This window comes from Camelus ferus, chromosome 8 (assembly GCF_009834535.1).
Source record: "Camelus ferus isolate YT-003-E chromosome 8, BCGSAC_Cfer_1.0, whole genome shotgun sequence".
Classification (NCBI taxonomy): domain Eukaryota; kingdom Metazoa; phylum Chordata; class Mammalia; order Artiodactyla; family Camelidae; genus Camelus; species Camelus ferus.
The window spans coordinates 65,094,783-65,114,557 of NC_045703.1; the positions used below are offsets into that span (position 1 = coordinate 65,094,783).

The following is a 19,775-nucleotide window of genomic DNA, read 5'->3' on the forward strand; positions in this document are numbered from 1 at the left end:
TAGCAAAGCCTCATGTACTTAAAGTAATTGAATGGGCTGCAGGGTATACTGGGAATTGTAGTTTTCCACTTCTTTGTGTTCTGCAGATTAATAATCTTGCAGCCCTCTGAGGGAGATAAGGAGAGGACGCTCTCTGACAAATTGTTATCTTGTCTTTCAGAAGTGTGTTTTGAGCAGTGAGTATGCCCTCAACGCCTCCCCTGGGCTTTTAGCTTGACTCTAAGTAATGGTAATACAGAAAGGATTGCTTTTACATTTTTTTTGGCTTATGATACTGTATATCTTTTCCACTGGTGTCTTTAATCTTCTCTTTTAGCCTAGTTTTTAAAAAGTTTTTTATTTGTATCAAGGTTATAGATGTAAATGGTTTTCAAAGTCAGTGGTTCTACAAGATTTGCCATCAAAAACAGTAGTCACTGCCCTCCTTCCGTTCCCCTTCCCCACAGGCTGCCACTTTGAACTCTGCTAACTGATTCTTCCAGGATGCCTTCATATTTTTGAATAATGTACTTGTATTGCTACTTTCAGTTTTTAAGATTTATCTGTTGATTTCTCCTGGAAGATGACCATTTAATTCTCTCTTCTCATCCTGCCCTCACCACAGTTATGAATCCTTCATATCAGCTCATCTTCCCAATACAGACGTGTTATGATTTTGGTTGATCACTGTTCTGTTTACATTACAGAGACTGAGGAAACTATTCAGAAATGAGCCGTGGAATAAACTGCTATTTTCCTTTCCTATACAGCTATTTATTTTTCTTGGAGTTAATAATTGATTTTTCTTTTAATTTTCTGCATGCTTATCACTCACTCCATTTTAGATTCTTTAGCAGTTATAACTGTCCATTTTTTCTTGTAAGATGTTCAGATCCAGCAGGTATGTTATCAGTTGTATCGTCTAGAGAAATGTCTGCTAGAAGCTCCACGGTGCTCCAGTATGTCTGTGTCTGTGTGTACCTGTTACCCACAGTCTCCCTGTACCGTCACCTTGGGGTTTCCCTCCACCTCTTTTCTTAGTTGGATCTTTGGTGTCCTTGATTCTGCATCTTTCTTGTTTTAGTGAAGCTCATCCTCTAGTATTTTGTCAAGAATTGTGCAGGGAAGTAAAATTTTAAGGTCTTGCATTCTGAAAATGTCTTTATTTTACCCTCATACTGACTTAAAGATTCACTAGGAATACTATTCTGGAAATCTTTTTCCTTCAGAATTTGAAACGGTTGCTCACCTGCCACTTAGCCACCAGTGCTGCTGTTCTGAAGTCTGAAGCCACTCTTCTTGCTTGCTGAACCTCTCTAGACAACTCTCAACTCCTGCTGTCCGTGGGACCTTCCTTCCCCCCAGTACCCTTAAGGTTCCTCTAGAGCCCTTTTATCCACTGCCCTGCGCACTCTTTCAGTCAGGGAAAATCTCTTGAATTCCCCTCACTTTTACTCTTCTGCCTTCTTAGAACTTATTTCATCTGATGCTGCACTTACTGGACTTACTACTTTCTTTATCTTTTCTGTGTCATTTTCTTTTTGTTTCCTTTTCTGGAAGAGTTCTTTATCCCTTTATATTTTTAATTTCCAAGGCTCTTTCTAGTCCTCTCAAAAGTCCCTCCCTTCTTCCCTTTTTCCTCTTCTTGACTATTTTTCGCTTTTCTTTTCTTAATTCTTGTTTGTTACGTTTTAACAGAATCCTGTTCTTGTTTCAGGGTAGTTTTTTTTTTTTTTTTAAATCTCTTTGAGATATGAATGATTGTACTCTCTTTTGCATCATTTCATTGTCTTCTAATTTGTCCTTTTTTGCTTGTTTTGGTCTCTATTTCATGTTGAAGGCTTTCCTCAGCTACCAATAATCCTTGGTTGTCCAAATGCCTTGGCAGGGCTTGCTGACCATAATTTTTACTGTGGGGTACCTGGGTGGGCTGTTGAGGGGAATTCGGGATCCCACCATACTCCTACCCCAGTACGTGGTTAGATCTTTCCTGTTGGGCTGGCCTCAGATTTACCAAGGGAAGAGGACTGTTTGGCAGGCTTCTATGAGCAAATCTCAGCATTTAGTAGATATTGCTATAGTACTTCTCTAGCAATGGTTCTGACTCTTCTTTTTTTCCCTCCTCTGGGAATTTCTGGGCTTCTGCTAGGTTTGAAGGAGGTGCTGTGCTCAGTGGGAGACATGCTGCTTCTTAGTCAACTTTTAACTATTCCTCCTTGTTTTAGGCACGAGCTAACCCCTGTCTTACCCTCCCTGTCCCCCAGCATACCACCATTTTGCTCTCAGAGGTATCTGGTACCACCAGTTTCCCAGCCTTTGAAGATTCTGCCTTGTTGACTGTGTTGGCTAAGTTAGTTACTACCTGTCCATATGCTTTTGCATTCACAATTTTGCTGCTGTTGTTCTTATTCTTGTGAGTTTGTTTTTAGGAGAGCATGACACTGGATGTAAGGGTTGAGTCTGCCATGTTTATCCCAAATCTCTCTTTAGGTTATAAATATGTACCTTTAATTTGTAGGTCAGACCCAAGTGTGCTCTTTTATAAATACCTTTGTAATTTACGTGAATATGTACATAACTGTGGGTTACAGTCTGTCCCTTACATAAGCAAAATTGTCACAGACATTAAAATGTAATTAACAGCTACAAGAACTGTCTACGCTGTGATGATCTCTTCTGAGTGGTTTATATACTATTTGCAAGTTAAATACTGTTGATTTTGCAAGCATCACGGAAGTCACTTCATTTAAATGTGATTTTGTGCATTTTGTTTTCTGTATAGACAACTGAAAATGACTTGTGACCACAGTGTTTCCCTGTTCATGAACACCCCACTCAGCATGGCCTGGCGCAGAGCTCACTTGGCTATAATGATACTGGTTTCAGAAATATTTTCCTTTAAAAACATACATAGACACACTCGGTAGAGTTGTGCGTGTATGTGAATAGTCCATCCTGGCACTCCTGTCTTCCTCCCTCCGAAGGTATAGCACCTCTCCGCCCTCGTGAGGGAGCAGCCACGTGGGCGGCCGGGCTGCCCCAGCTGGCGGCGCGGCGTCCTGCGCATGCTCCCGCCGCCTGGCTGTGGCCTGCCTTGTGGCCTCTTTAGTGGCCTTTCTGCCAGTTATTGTGCACGCTCCTGGACGGCTTTGGTTTTTGATGACCAGCAAAAGGTGTACAAATGACATTTCTGGACCTACTGCAGAGTAACGAAGGAGAGTATCTTTCTGGATGTTAAAATACAAGTTTTAAGATGGCCTGAAGTGGCGTCATAGAAGTTCGCCGGGAGGCAGGAGGCAGCTGGGGCAGGGGAAGGCCTGTGGTGACCAGCAGGTGCCCAGGTGTCCTGAGCTCGGCTGGGAGAGGGAGCTGCAGAGCCCCAGTTCCTCTGAGCGGCTCTGGAAGAGGAGGCAGGGTCTTCCCTACGAACCGGTTTCCTCTCCGGAGCGCTAAGAGGTGGGAAGGTGCTGCCTGCTGTGGAAGGCTGGTCCAGCTAATTTATTATGATATTTGATTCTTTACCAGGGTCTGCTAGAGTTACCAGGTGCTGCCGTTATCAGAAATACCCTTTTTTTTTTTTCCCATTTTGGTTATATGTGAAAACAATCTGAACATACTTTGTTTTTTTTCCTCTATTCATATAGATATTAATTTATTTACATTTCAGATCAGAGTTTCTATTTTTCCTCTTTATGATTTTTTTAATTGTACTTTTTTGTTGTTGAAGTGTAGCCAGTTTACACTGTTGTGTCAGTTTCTGCTGTGCAGCACAATGCTTCAGTCATATAGGAACATAACGTATATCCGTTTTCTTATTTTTTCACCATAGGTTGCTAAAAGATACTGAATATCGTTCCCTGTGCTGTACAGTAGAAACTTGTTGTTTATCTATTTTATGTATATTAATATCTGTTCACAGACATAGAAAACAAACTTATGGTTACTAGGGGGGACGTGGGGGAAGGAATAAATTGGAAGTTCTAGGTTTGCAGTTACTAATGAACATATATTGTTCTGAAGTTTTAAAATTATGTGTTAAAATACTTTTATTTTTCCTTTAGGCCTTTTAAATGCCCATCTTTTCAGACTAGGGACAGGTACTCTGCTTGCACGTGGCTCTGGAAGGCAGCTTGTCCTCTCCGCAGGGCTTGGCTCTGCTCTGTCCCGAGCGCTCGCACCTCTCTCTCTGCGCTCAGCGCCGATAGTATACAGCCGCGACAGGGCACGTGGTCTTTAATTGAAAGACAGAGAGAGAAACCCAGAGGTCCGTTTCAGAAATTGACGTCCAAAATGCGTATTGGCTTCATCTTGGAGTGTCGCTGCCGCACAGGCCTTGGTGTCTCTCGCGACTGTGAAGGATGGCGAGTCCTTTAGTCCTGTGTCCCCGCAGGGGGTGGGCATGTCATTCCCGAATCGTGACTGAAAATCTGACATTACTTTGGATCCGTTTCCTTCATGTTTACTCTTTGTTGGGCTATTTGGGTAAACTGTAACTTTCTAAAAAACTGTAACTCTAAAAAACTTTCCTCTTTCACTCTCCTTCCCGGGAGGAAATGGAGTTTCTTTAGCTTTATCACTGATGTACCTGGGTGCTACTATTATCTCATTATAACATTAGGATAAATATTAAGAATCTAAACATAGTATGATGAAAAAAGGATTTTAGTAAACGTGCTAATAAGCTTCAAGACAAAAGAAAACAAAACAGTAAACTACATATTCATACACCATTCAGGACTGTAAATGTATCTTTAGAAATAGAATTTAGAGACAACTTTTAATTTCAATTTTTAAATATGATATTTTCTGTTTTATCAATGTGGAATTGAAAGATTTTGAAGAGAATTCAGCAAAATTTTTATGAAAGAGATGACAGAATAGTAAAGACTAGTTATTATTGGGTATCTAATTTTACTTGGGGTATATAACTTTAAATGTTGAGGGTGAGATATTTGATTGTTTATAAAATTTCTGATATAAAATTTAGACTTTTCTCCTTGAATGCATTAAATTGTCTGTTATCAATTGAGATTTATAATTTTATTTTAATTGATGTATATATACTGTATATGTTTTTTTCAAGAAGAATTTGAAGATTTGGAAATCTGTATCAAATTTGTTTCAGAAGTGGCTAGATTCTCAGATTTAATAATTTTAGCTTTTTTTTGAATGATAATTATTACAAAATATCTTTTGTGTCTTTCTCTTAGGTCATCTTTTTTGGTATAATTCATTCATCTTCCATTGCCTCAGCATCTGGCTATGAAAAGTGAATAATAGTGTTTATTCGAAATTTATACCTACATCTTTGGATGAAAATTCTGTATTACTAGAAGATAAACATTGAGGAGCACAACTGTCCTATAAATATTAATGAAGTTTTATACTCAAGTTAATTTTTAACTTTTAGTCTGCACAAATTTGATTTATCTGAAAATAGAGAATTAAAGAAGGAAAGTGTCAGTGATGTATATTAACTACTTTATCTACGGGGTTGGGACATGTAAAGACTTAATTTTATGCTATTTTTCCTTGCACTAATTTAGCAGGCTTGCAGGCATGCAAGAGGAAGCCAGCGCCAAGTGTTAATACAAATGTCAGTTAATATGTGAAGAGATGGATTTGTCTAGAGTGAGCTATAAAGTGAATTTCTTTATGTCAGATTTTATGTACCCATTGAGATTCCTTTGAAAAAAAAGTGATGCATTCCTATGGGGGAAAATCATTTCTGAGAACTAGTAGTAAAATCATACTTATGAACTTTAGACATCTGTTGAAAATGAGTATTTAAGTATCTTTTCCAATAATATTTTAATATTCATTGTAAGAAGATGGAACAGTTGATAATTACAGACATTGCTGATTTCCCTGTTGAATGTTCCCTACACTGCAGGGACCAATGGCAGTGAGATAGCGGAGGGGCAGCCAGGTAGGAGGTTGTCTGCGTTTTCCAGGAGTCGTCATCCTGCTGGTCTGGTTGGATCAGGACTGTGCTTCTCCTGTCACTCCTCCTTGCCTTCATTCCAGACAGTCCTAGCTCTGGAACACCCTCGACTACAGCAGAAGTTGGAAAGCCAGTGGCTGAAATACCCACCCCTGTACTTGCCTTGTAAATGGAGATGATTATCCTGCATTCTGTTGGGTGATAATGGGAGAGGCTGGAGAGAGCTCCCTGTTTAACTGGGAATGTCAGTAAATCTCCCTTCTTTCTCCCAGCTACATGCGTTTATGGTTTAATAGCAAGTCCCAGTTTTGAGCCTGACTTCTGGCTTGTGTTAAGAGACAGGACTCTGGCAGGGAGTTCCAGCTGGCGTTCTGATAGCTGTTTTTAGCTCGGCCCTGACTGACCCTGAACACAGTTCATCCAGTCTGGTGCCAAAGGCCAGGGACACCTGGATGTGTCCTATAACTTCAGGGCTTAGGATAACATGGAGCAAATATATTTGCCATTTAATAAATTATCCGTGTTAAATTTCATTCATTTTCTTTTCTGTAAGTTTAAAAGGTTTCTTACGCTTTAGTGGCTATGTATTGAAAAGCTTGCTTTGAATTAAGTCGTGTCAAAGATTGACTCTGTGGTAATGTAGATGTTATGATGGAAGAATGTGGATTCTGGGTATTGCCAGGAAAGTAGAAATACTTTTTAAGCAGTACTCAGAATTTATGTGTATGTCCTCATAAATAGGAAAAGAGCTTCTAAGTGTATTGTATGTGACCGTTATGCATATGTTTAAATATTTTTTAAATTGTGCCACATTGGACTCTAGACTCAATCAGAGTTAGAATATTTTACTAAAAATTGCTTTCTTGAAACAATATTTAGTGATGATTCTCTATTAAAAAATTTCCTGGTAACATCTTGCAAACAACCATCATAAGTCTGAACCGGTTTTATGTTTGTGATTTTCATTCCTGTTTTGTGGTATCTAGGACCTTTGGATTTCCTAGCATTACGTCTGAAAGGGCTTTAGAGCTTATCTCAGTAAGTTTTATAACTAGAGTTTAAGTGGCTTTTTTTTCATCTGTCATTAACTTGGAAAAAGACAGACTTCCTTTTTCAAGACCCATTCATCAATTATTGTATAAGCAGATATATAAGCAGATTTGAAATCAGCCCACTTTCATTGTTTCTTCTGTATTGTGTGCAGCCTATGTTTCATATAAACACCCACATAAACCTACAGTCTGGTGTAGAAAAGTGAAACTCTGGCGATCAGGGCTTATTCATCTCTTGTGTTTACCAGCACCTAGCTGGCATAGTGCCTGACATGAAACGTTTGTTAAATGAAGCAGTAACAGAATGTTGAGGGACCCCACCAAATGATCTTGTTTACTTACGTAGTGGACAATGTGAAAAATGGCCCTTGATAGAGCAGAAATCAGGTTTCTTGCATAATCCTCTTCACTGTTACATAGGGTGTAGTAGAGAAGGCCTGGTTTCTTAGAGTGGTTATGTTGCTCAAGGTCACATAATTAAGTGACAGATCCAGGATTAGAATCTGGTCTGACTCCAACACTGTTCTTAATTAGTATTTTATCCTACTTTTATGAATTTGTAGGTTCCATGTGGAAGGACATATTCTGGTTTGAGAATATCCTATTCTTCTTACATGTTCTTACTGCAGGGTTAGCCAGAATGTCCGTGTCATCTCCCCTCTGCAGCATGAGGTTATGGGCGCGTCACCATGCAGGTGCAGGGTCCTATGTAGGATGATGCCAGCATCTTCCAGGGCCACTGGGGACTAGGCTCAACAGGGGTTACGGGAGCAATCACTTCTTTCCCTTTTTGAAGACCCAGAGTGTGCTTTTTTTCTGATGGCTTCTTGGTGTTTGAATGGCTTATGTATACTTGAAGACTTCACTTTTTCTTTCTGTTTTTCTCTGTATTCTTAGATTTAAAAAATAATAAATGAATAAATGCTTACATAATATGGTATGAAGATATATATGATCTTGGAGTGCTGTATTAAGGGGAGGGGGAGTAGAGTCTGTAGAATAAAATAAACCTGGATTTAAGTAATAGCTGCTTCTCAAGGTGAGTGGTCTAGAGCAAGTTACTTAAATAGTCAATGTCCTTTTTATTAAAAGAGAGTTGCGATTACTAAGTGACTAAGTGAGATTCTGTGTATAAAAGCTGGTAGTCTAGAACCTGCCACTAAGTGCTTAAGAAATGCTCCTTCCTCCATTTATTTCATCCTTTCTTGGAATCATAGCTGATCTGATAAACTTATCAGTTCTCAGTCTGTCTTGTTTCATGGCTTGCTAAACGTTCACTGATAGTTTTCATTCATCAAGACAGAGCCTTTCTGGAGACTGTGTAGGGAGGAAATAAGTGTTTAGGAAATAACAAGACCACACTGTTGATGTTCTGTGAACCTGCTGGTGTGGTTATCCTTACACATTCTCTTGATCTTGGCTCTTTGTTTTCCTACATGCTGTTTCTTGCCTGGAACTCCCACCCATCTACCTATTTATACTGTGTGATGGATGGGCTTCTCCTACTCCAGGACTTTCCTGCTTAGTGAAGCCCTGACTCTCCCTTCCTCCTTCTACCAGTCTTTCTGTAACTGTAGGCTGAGCTCCAGTGTGACTGTGATTACACCTGGCAGTTAGTGATTTTTTTTTTTCCTCCTCCCTCTGTGGTACTTTATTACTCCCCTCCCCCAACTTTATTGAGGAATAATTGAAAGATATAATTGTATATATTTAGTGTTCAGTATAATGGTTTGATATACATATACATTGTGGAATAATTACCAAGATGAAGATAATTAACACATCCATCACCTCACATAGTTAACTTTTTTTTTTCCTGTGAGAACATTAAAGATCTATTCTCAGCAACTTTCAACTATATAAAACTGTATTATGAACTGTAGTCACCATGCTGATCATTAGATCCTCAAAACTATTTCTTATAACTGAAAGTTTGTACCATTTATGTAGTTCCTCATTTTTCCCTCCCCCAACCAATGGCAATCACCATACTAATTTGTTTTTATGAAATTGGCTTTTTTCTTGTTGTTGTTTTTCTTTTCTTTTTGAAAGGTTCCACATATAAGTGATATCATATAGTATTTGTCTTTCTCTGTCTTGCTTATTTCACACCCAGGTTTATCCATGTTGTCGTAAATGGCAGGACTTACTTCTTTTTCGTGGCTGAATCATATTTGTGTGTGTGTCTGTGTGTTATTTTCTTTATCCATTAGTCCATCAAAGGATATTTAGGCTCTTTCTATATCTTGACTATTGTGACTTAAGCTGCAATGGACATGGGGTGGGTGCAGATACCTCTTCAGGATCCTAATTTCATTTTCTTCAGATATGTACACAGCCATGAAATTGCTGCATCCTTTGGTAGTTCTGTTTTTAACTTTCTGAGGAAACTCTATGCTATTTTCCAAAATGACTGTATTAATTTACATTCCTACCAACAGTTACCAGGGTTCCCTTTTCTCAAAGTCCTTGCCAAAACATGATATCTTTTGTTGTTTTTTTTTTTAAATAATACAAGTGTGAGGTGATATTGTGGTTTTGATTTGCATTTCCCCAGTGTTGAGCACTTTTTCATCTATTGGCCATTTGTATATCTTCATTGGAAAAATGTCTATTCAGGCCCTTTGTCCCCTTTTTAAACTGGGTTATTTGCTTTTTTGCTGTTGAGTTGAATGAGTTCTTATATATTTTGGATATTAACCCCTTATCAGATATATAATTTGCAAATATTTTCTCTCATTCTGTAGGTTGTCTTTTCAATTTTTTGTTTTCCTTGCTGTGCAGAAGCTCTTTAGTTTGATGTAGTCCCAATTTATTTATTTTTGATTTTGTTACCTTTGCTTTTGTTGTCTTATCCAAGAAATCACTGTCACGACCACTGTCAAGGAGCTTTCCCTGCTTTGTTTTTTTCTGGAAGTTTCACAGTATCGGGTCCTACATTTAAGTCTCTAATCCATTTTGAGTTAGTTTTTGTGTATGGGGTAAGGTCAACTTTTATTTTTTTTGCATATGGAATCCAGTTTTCCCAACACCATTTATTGAAGAAACTATCCTTTCCCCATTCTATGTTCTTGACACCCTTGTCAAAAATTGTAAATGCATGGGTTTATTTCTGGGCTCTATATTCTGTTCCACTGTCTGTGTGCTTGTTTTTATATCAATGCTGTACTGTTTTGATTGCTATCCCTTTGTAACATAGTTTGAAACCAAGAAGTGTGATGCCTTCAGCTTTATTCTTCTTTCTTAAGATTGCTTTGGCTATTGGAGTCTTCTTGTTGTTCCATACAAATTTTAGGATAGTTTTTTCTATTTCTATGAAAAACCCCATTGGAATTTTCTTTCCTATGGATTCTAACTACATCAGAAGCCAGGGAGCATAGCTTTTCATGTTTTTGTTCCTGACACCTCACACAGTGCTTCACAAATAGGAGGCCTTCAAGAAAAGTTTGTTGAATAAATGAGCACAAATTTTGGCATCCATGTAAAACTAACCTGTAGATTGGAGATTGAAAAATTCAGTGTTAGGCCACTTGTATAAAATTTTCTGTCACCATAATTGTAAAATAGGTCAACTCAAGATATTGATGTATTTTATATGTTCAAAGTAAGTAGAGTCTTTTCTCTTAGAAAACATCCTTCTTGTAAAGAAATTATCATAGTTTGGGGAGATCATTAACATTAATCTACTTTTGTTACTTTAAACTTAAAAAAATTTTTTGACATGCATAGTTTTGTGAGCTTTGGTATAAAATTTAGAGACTAATTTTTGAAAGGGAGAAACAGCATTTTCTAGGGTAAGTGAAAATACAACTATATGTCACTGAAGATCCAGAACAATGTATTTGAAATCTATAAACCATCTGCTTTGGTACAGTCTGTGTCTTTGCAGTTGGTTTGCAGATCAGAGCTGTGATATACAATGCGTGTTATTTAGCAGATGCAGTGGAATCTTGTACAGTGCATTACTGTAATAGTTTAAGCACTTTGACGATTTTTCTTAACTTAGATACGTTTAACTGATTATATCTTGAAGGATGAGTCTGGTCTTCAGTCCGTTGTCTCAGCCCCTCTGTTGATAGTCTCCGGCTTCACTTAGCTTGACCTGTCTCCTCGAGGCCAGGTGCTCCTGGGCCTTCATCTCCAGCCCTAACCTACCTTCCAGCTCCAGGCTTGTCTTTTCAACTGCCTACTGAAGAGTTTCTCAAGCCTTGTCAGAAACAGCTATTTCTCCATCTGGTTTGTCTATTTCTCTTAACAAAACCATGTGCCAAAGAGTCATATTTGATTTTGCTCTGGTTTCCTATGTTGATTAATTTCTCGAGCTTAGTTCATTTTAGTGCATTACAGTAGGGGCCCTGGCTTCAGGCTTTCCAGGTTTCTGGTCTGGCTTGTTTACACATGTGTGAGGTGAGATCACTCACCTTGATCTCTTCATCTGTAAAGGAAGGGTGATGCTCTCTACCTCCCCACTTGTTGAGAAAGTGAAAGGACGTAGCCCAAGGTCTAGCATATAGGTCCAGGGACCAGCAGGTAGCTGACCTTCAGACTGGAATTCCGTCTCCCACTTCTGTCACTTGTTGGGTAATTCTCTGAGACCTGCATCTCCCTTGCATGGGAACTCTCTGCTGGCCCATCCCCCCATCCCCTTCCATCCTTGTCTCTCGTTCCCCTCTTACACAAATTCTGCTTTCTCAAGTACGTCCCACACTTTTTATTGTGTCATTATTTTTGATTTGGAAGTCCTGATCTCTTTACCCATATATCTCTGTCTGCTGAATGTCTGCTGAACGTCTGGCCATTCCTCAGAGCACAGTTTCATTCTCCTTTCATTCTTTCCTGGAGCATGTCTTCTTTTCCGAAATGAGCCTTAAGCATGTTTCATCATGGTCATAGCATATTGAATCTTGACATATGGTAATCTGAGTACTGGCCCTTTCTCCTTTGGGTCCTTAAGAGCAGGAGTCACATCTTAACTTTTTTGCTGTGGCATAAAGTAGAAGAGCCTGCCTGTGGTAACTGATCAATTAAATACTTGAATTTAATTGACGTACTGTCTTCTTTTACCTGCTAGAATGTACTGTGTGTTTTGTTTTTTTGTTTGTTTTTCAAAAGTTTTTGTTGATATATAATTGACATATAATATAGTATTAGCTTTAGGTGTACAATATATATGTATATATTGTGAAATTATTATCACAATAAGTTTAGTTAACATCCATCACCACACATACAACTTTTTTCTTGTGATGAGAACTTTTGAAAGACCATCTTTGAATTGCCTATTGAGTATATAGATCAAGAGTTGGATCTAGATTAATATTTGAGATTGATAACTATTTATTCATTGTTCCCGTTCCCTCATTCCTTCATTAAATTGGCCTTAAGTACCAGTGCACTTCAGTAGTTTATGTAGCAGAAAACCCATTATTTAGAAGGGGAGAATTCTGTAGTTTTTAGGGAAATGATTGTATGTAGTACATGATCAGATTTCAGAGCTTTAGAAATTGTTAATTGAGTACCGTAAGCTTTCTTCACACCTGTGTCCATCTTTCAATCCAGTTAATGACAACTACATTTTAATTCCTATGAAAATATAGAACTATTTGCCATTTATTAAAAATTAATTGCATTTATAATTCTCAATGATAAAAGCTGAGTGAGGTGATAAAGAGATAAATGACCAGCCAAAATTATATTCTGGATTAATGTTTTTGTTATTTTTATTTCATACTCTGCTTTTTAATGTGAGAATAATGGAACCTTAAAATTTTTATAGTCTTTCTCCTGCCAACTTATCCTTACAAAGTGAAGATGCCAGACTTTGCCCAAATTTAAACAGTATCACGCTTTTGCCAGTAAGCCATTGTTTAAAACGAGTGCCACAGGGAAAAAAGTCACAAAGAAAGCTGTACTTACTGAGAATGTTTTGTTTTCTTTTTCTTAATAGAAGGATGGCTTACTGCCATGTTTTGTTGTTGTTTAATATTATAGAGGTTTTACTGCAGCTCCGTTGGTGATTACAAGACTGCTACATTTTGGCTAACAAATATAGTAAATGTGATGAAAGTCCCCTATGTTGTACGTTTCTCTGAATAGCATGTTTATATAACATGTGAAATACTACTGTTGGAAGAATTGCTTTCCTGAAAGGGGTTTGCAAATTCCTTTCTAGATTTTTAGTGTTACTGAAGTGTACTGTTGAATATTTCAAATTATATGGGTATTTAAAAAGCATTCTTAAAAACTTGTATTTGCACACACCATCCTTTTTGAAGTCGGGGCTCTGAAAAGGTTGAGAATTGTATCTTCAGATAATAATGCTGATTTTCTTATTGCATCTACGAGCCACTGAATGGAGTTATTTAAAGGTTCTGTACTTTTTGGAGTAGATAACACTGGTGTGACCATGCAGACAGGTCACATGCATAAACTAGTTCATTTGTGTTTCTGTTTATAAAATGACTTTGTGCTGGTGGTCTGACTCTGAACCGAGGCCCTGCTAGCCTCACCCCTTCTGGACTGTGGACATCACGCTGAGTCCTGGCTTCCCCTTATGGTCTCTGGTTTGGCTTGTATCCTGTTGACCCTGCCACGTCTAGATGGCCCATGTAGTTTCTGCTGTTCCATGTGGTCCAGGGATGCCACCCTGGAGTATGGCCTGCTTGGCTTGAGACTTATGCCAGCTGGTCATCTCTGCCTGGATGTGTCCCTGGAAACTCAGTTCTAAGTGTTCCATTGTCTTGTCTTTTCTCCAGTCCACCATTTGTCCCATGAAATCATGGTATAGCTCACTCATTAAAGTCATCCATCTGGAAGTCATGCTTGGTGTTCCTCCCTCACTACCCACATCCAGCAGATCACTACATCTGGCAGATTACGCCAGACCTGTTTGGTTCTCTCTCTTCATAGCCTTCTCTTGAGTTGAGCTCTTTGCCACCAGGTGTGGCAGTTGCTGCTGCTTCTGGACCAGCGCCTTCGCCAGCTGTCTCCCTCCTGCTTTGAGTCATTCTCACTTTGCGGTTACTGGACCCCTGAGCAGTCAGAGGTGGACTTTAGGAGGCTATGGATTCTTTGGAATTAAATATTCAGATTTAATTTTGTATGTATGTAGGTACATTTTTCTGGTCGTTATATTCTCAAAGGATCTGTGAATCCCGAATGGTTAAGAACCAGTATAATTATTTCTTCACACAGAATCTTTATAGTAATCTTGCTAAAATAAAATTTAAATCTGATACATTGTTCTCTTGTTTACAGTTCTGTAGTGAAGTCCTGTTTTATATAAAACCCAAACTTGTTAGCCTGATGGCATGGCCCTTCTAAACTGACTCCTGTCTTCTTTCCCACCTTGTCTTCTGCCAGCACTCCCTCCTAAGCTGTGCATCAGTCTACTTACTTGCTGTTTGAGAATATACCATCCTTTGTTTCCCACTATTCCTCTGTCTGAGATGACCCATTCTGTGTCCCCTTCCCTGTTTGCTCCAGATGTCACTTTCTCTGTGAGTGAAGTCTTCTTCGCCCACCGGCCCCTATCTACATTTAAGCAACTTCTACTTCAATTAAAACTTCTCTCCTTATATTACAATTGTTGGTTGATACTAAATGTGTCTGCTACCGAACTTGAGATCTTTATGTAATACATTAGAACTACCTGCCTCTGAAATCTCGTTCCATGTGACTTGTGGACCTTCTTACATGACCATATTTATTCTTGACTTTTGATTAGTTACCTAAAGTCTTATGAAGGACTTGGTTCTTTTCTTGCTCTTGTCCTATAGACTTGATCAAGCGACTGCCCTTCCTCATGTGCATCATGACAGCTGTGTATCATGTTCCATCTTCTGTTTTCACTGTGCTGTGGTACACATTTTGAAGTTTTCCTGCAGTTTCTCTGATCTTTTCTACCATTTCAGAAATCGCTTGTATCAGCCAGAATTTTAACTTGTCAGCAGTGGAAACTGAGTTTGGCCAATCCAAGCAGAAAAGGAAGTATTGACAGGCTAGTGGGAAGCTCACAGAATTGCCAGGAAGGCTGCAGAACTGGGCCAGCAAGGAGGGAAGGCACACGGAAGCCCACACTGTGAGGACAATGCCAGAATCAGGTCCTGCGGACAGAGAAGGCATGCCTCCACGGTCACTTAGCAGAGGGCGCCGTAGCTTGTCCTCCACCGTCATCCCTGCTGCTATGAACGTGCGACACGCGCCTGAAATTGAGTATTGCTGTGTGAACTGCCAGGAAAAATTCCTCCTGTCCTTGTTTGTTTGTGTTACTAGCTAATGAGCCAAAGGCCAGAGCATGTGCATCTGATTGGATGATCTTGGTTCACATACCAATACCCCAGTTGCCAGTGAGTTTGGGAAAGCAAGCATCTGACATTTTCGGCCTCTATTAGCGGGCAGTCTGTCTGTACACCCCTGACACTAATTGTATTGTCTGTTTTTTACTCCACACCACCACCCAATTCACAGGTACCAGTTGAGTGTTGTGCAGTTTAACTGAATGCTGATACTGTCTGCCTGCAAATAGCATTAGATTCCTTAGATTAAGGGCTCAGTCCTACAAGACTGCCCTTCAACCCCTACTTCAGATGGCAGTCACAAATCCAGGTTGTCACCTGTCCTTTGATTGACTGACTAGATCCAGAAGTTCCACCAACCCTCTCCTTGGGTTCTGTTAATTTGCTCGAGCGGCTCACAGAACTCAGAACATTTCACTTACTAGAGTACTGGTGTTATAAAAAGATGTAATTTGGGAATAGCTTGATGGAAGAAACGCATCGGGTCAGGTAAGTGGGAAGCAGTGGGAGCTTCCATGTTCTCTGAATGCTCCGCTCTCCTAGCACCTCCATGTGTTCAGCCCCTGGAAGCCCTCAGTACCCGGCCTTTTGGGTTTTTAATGGAGGCTTCATTACATAAGCACAGTTGATTAAATCCTTGGCCATTGTGATTGATTCAACCTCCAACCTCCAACCCCTGTCCCCTCACCAGAAATCGAGGGGTGGGACTGAAAGGTTCAGTCCTCTAATCACTTGGTCGGTTCTCTAGGCAGTTGGCCCCCATCCTCAGGTGAGTTTTGGAAGTGTCATTAACATAACAGAAGACACCTTTGCAGCTCTCAGCACTTAGGAAATTCCCAGGGTTTTTGGTGCTCAGTGCCAGAAATGAGGACAAAGACCAAATATGTGTTCTTACTGTAAATAACCATATCATAGCCTCCTGTCACACTTAGTGAGGGATTATCCAAATACAAGAAGTGTTCGCAGCCAGACAGACAGACAGATGTTGACCACACTGCTGCTTTACTGCTTGGGCTGCGTGTGCTTCAGGAAGTTCTTATTGGTGAGATACGTGTTATTACCATGTGGTTGTTTACATAGTGGTTGACCATTAAGGAAGTTTTTGTGTCGGCATCTCATTCAGTAAGGTGGGGGGAGTATTGTAATACTGTTTTATAAGGAACCTGGTGGGCAGAGAGGTAGTGCAGTCTCACAGAGGACTTGCAGCTGTTCAGGGCAGAACTGTAGGTTGACCTTGAGCTTCTGACTTCAACGTGCCTGTGGCCTGTTCCCACTGCACCAGCCTGTGAGATCCAGTGCCCTGGTGCCACGCTGAGAGGGGCTCGGGAAGGTGTGTTCAAGGCATATAGACTCACACAGAGCCTCTTCCCAGGACAGTTATGTGCAGTAGCATATCTGGTTCTGCAAGGGGCAGTTTGCGTTTTATATTCTTGTTCTGTCTACTTTTGTTCAATGTTGTAACATCTCTCTGGTTGACTGAAACCATATGTCATTTAAATGGAACCTGTACTTTGGCACTGGGCTGACAGTCACTCAGCTGTGGACAGCAATAAAAATTATGAAAACTATCTGTTCGTTAGACCAGTGGAATTTACAAGCGCATTTGTGACTGTGCCCCACACCTCTATACTCTGGCAAATAGAAGCACAGTAGGTTAAGCCTTTGCACTTTTCCCCCCTCTGTGAATTGTGTATTTGTTTCATGTTTGTGGATTACTGTGGAAGCCAGGTAGATCAGCACTTTAAAAGATTATGACATTGGGAAATATGTTTTGGGAATGAACTGCCTCAAAACAAATCGTATGAGAAGTCTTCAAACTTGAAGTTGATTTTTTTTTTCATATCATATTAAACACTGCTGAAAATTCTTAAGAGTTTTAAGAGTATTAGGAACAGAGGGTTCCTTATAGGAATAGTGGGTTTATATCTTACTGTTTTTTTATAAAGTATGGCATCAACTCTTACTGTGGCTTGAGATGTAAACATGAAACATGCATATGTACACATGCAGGGGGTACGTGTGTTAAGCTTAGTGTTCCTGAGTTTCAGACCAGTGATCTGTCATATCTTGTAGGAAAAACAGAGTCAGCTGTTTCATAATGATAGGAGAAAAACAAAGCAAAAACAGCAGAAACAAAACCCCTTTCTGCATCAGTAGATGGCAAACTGTCACCAGAGGAGAAGAACCCAGCCAACATTGAAAGATTGTAGAAGTCTGTTCTTCTGGGGGTGCAGATTCTCCCCCCCCCCACCTCCCGTCCATGGTTTATTTGCAGCCCAAGGTGGGGGCCAGGTGGTAAGAGAGCGCAAGTTATTGTCACAGAGGGGAGAGGAGGGTGAGAGGACAAGGCTGGGAGTTAGGAGAAAGATACTTAACAGGGGAGGGAGACATCATAGGGTGAAGAATGACGTTGGCATTGGTTGGGAGAGTCAGAGACAAAGGGATGTGACAGGACAGAGAAGGGAGCAGAAACTATTCCTGGTGATGAAGGAGAAAGAAGGAAAACCAGGGAGAAGGTATTAGAGACAAAAGCTCATTACTCCAGAGCCTTTGCAGGGTAGTTGGTAAGTTGGTGTAGTGTTTAAATTGTCAAACATAATGTTTTATATAGAATAAAAAATTTTATAATTATTTAATAAATTTATTGTGTAAGATTTGCATAAGAAAAAATACTGATGGCTTTTGGTGTATGGTAGTTATTAAGCTTTTATTATTTTAGAAAATACTTGTTAATTTTATATAGGAAACATTTCAAGTTGATGACGGTTTATGTAGTCATTTTCTCCTATTTCTAGAGGAAAAAGCTAAAGAGAAGGCTTTGGAAGCATGTACTGGTCTTGTTGGCTTGATAGAGGTTAGAAGGGGTTTTAAGTGCAGGAGCCTGTGGGTCTGTGCAGCCACAGTTGCAGTGTTGCCCTGGGCTGGACTTACCACAGCTCCACCAGGTGATTGATTTGTAACTGGGCCCAAGTCAGCCACCCCCAAGCCCCCGGCTCCCTCCCCGCCTCCCCCTACCTTGGCTGGGAGGTCTGGAACACCTCCTCTAACCTCAGCAGGCTGATGTCAGTTACTTAGTACCAAGGCTTCCCTCAAGTTACTTATCTGGATCCAGACTGAGGTCTGATACGTGATATTTGAAATTCTGGATGTATCAGATTTGGAATTCAAGATATGCCAAAAGAAATTTGAAGAAATTAAATAATTTTTAGTAGTTTTATTTTTCAAATAAATATCTAATGTCACCGAGGGGAGAGGAGGGTGAGAGGACTAGGCTGTATATGTATAATGTCACCTATGCCATATTCACGTTCTTAATGTATTCATATGTGACATGTTGTCCTCAGCTCTGTTATCACTCACTTTTCAGGGAGTCTGAGGATTACATGGGTTCCCGTACCTCAGTATTTGACTACTTCCATCACTCGTTATTGGAAGTTTGGCCTAAGTGGTACCCACTGAGGCATGCTCAATGTGTGTTCCTGTTGATTAGAGGCGAGCAGTTACAGCAGTAATTCCCAAGTGGTACATATTCCTTAAAAATTATTGCATGGTTTTGGAATGTAGTATTTGATTTCAGACGGCAGAAAGTTTATCTCTCTACCTATGACTTACTTGGGTTAATAGGAAAAAGATGTGTTCTTAGCCAGTAATATGAGGAGGTATCCTGGAGGTGTGTGTAGTAAGGGGGAAAGCCTTAAGAGGCTTCAATTTTTTCCAGTAACAATTCACAGTTGATATTTGAGAATTAACTATAACTCATTATCTTGGATGGTACTCATATGTTTGTTTTTAAAAATGAAATGTACTAATTTATTACAGTCACCCATTCATACAGCCAGTGTTCTTTTGGTTGGTTGGTTTGTTTTTTTAAGCATCTGCTGTGTGCATAGCACGGTCTGGGAATTAATCAAAATTCTTTTCTGTCATTTCCTCACACGGTACTGAACTACTTAGTCCTCATTCCCTTAATGTGTTCCTGTTTTCCCAACTGGGTTTCTGTTATTCAACAGAGGTTTCCCTTTTTACTCTTCTCTGCCAGTTGAAAGTTGAGTCCTCCCTCCTGGCCTAGGTGCAACACTTCAGGTCTGAGCCGCTTTCCCTAATGCTCTAGGACTTGTTTCCCCAACTCTTCAGGTAGAATTTACCTGTTCCCTCCTTTGCTGTCCTTTTGTTACTTCTCAAAATCTTTGTTTATTCTGAATTGTAAACATCTCTCTCTTCTGCTTGTAAACTGCTTACGTACAGGGATTTTGTCTTATTCATATTTCTATCTTCTGCAGGGCCTAGGATGATTCTTTTGACACTTTATTGTTCAATTGTATGTTGAAAAATATAATTGAAAATATAGAGAAGTTTGAAATCCATTTGTGAAAACAAAGCATAGATACAGATGCCAACTTTCAGGGAGCCTCTCCAGGCCTTTCTCTTCAGTACTGTGGTCTGTTGAATCAGGAGACCAGGCAGCTATCGATGGCTCTGTCACCAGTTGACCACGTACTCAGA

General features: G+C 39.7%; 1 protein-coding gene and 1 long non-coding RNA gene across 9 annotated transcripts in view; both read left to right on the top strand.

Annotated features, from left to right (window-relative positions):
* The window catches only part of ARID1B (AT-rich interaction domain 1B), a 380,200-nt gene that overhangs the window by 79,507 nt on the left and 280,918 nt on the right, over positions 1–19,775 (top strand). The gene's annotated exons all lie outside the window — the stretch shown is intronic.
* On the top strand, positions 156–18,253 carry LOC116665451. Its single transcript, XR_004322084.1, has 4 exons — positions 156–166; positions 1,574–1,583; positions 6,348–6,351; positions 17,476–18,253. It is a non-coding gene; the product is annotated as an uncharacterized LOC116665451 (long non-coding RNA).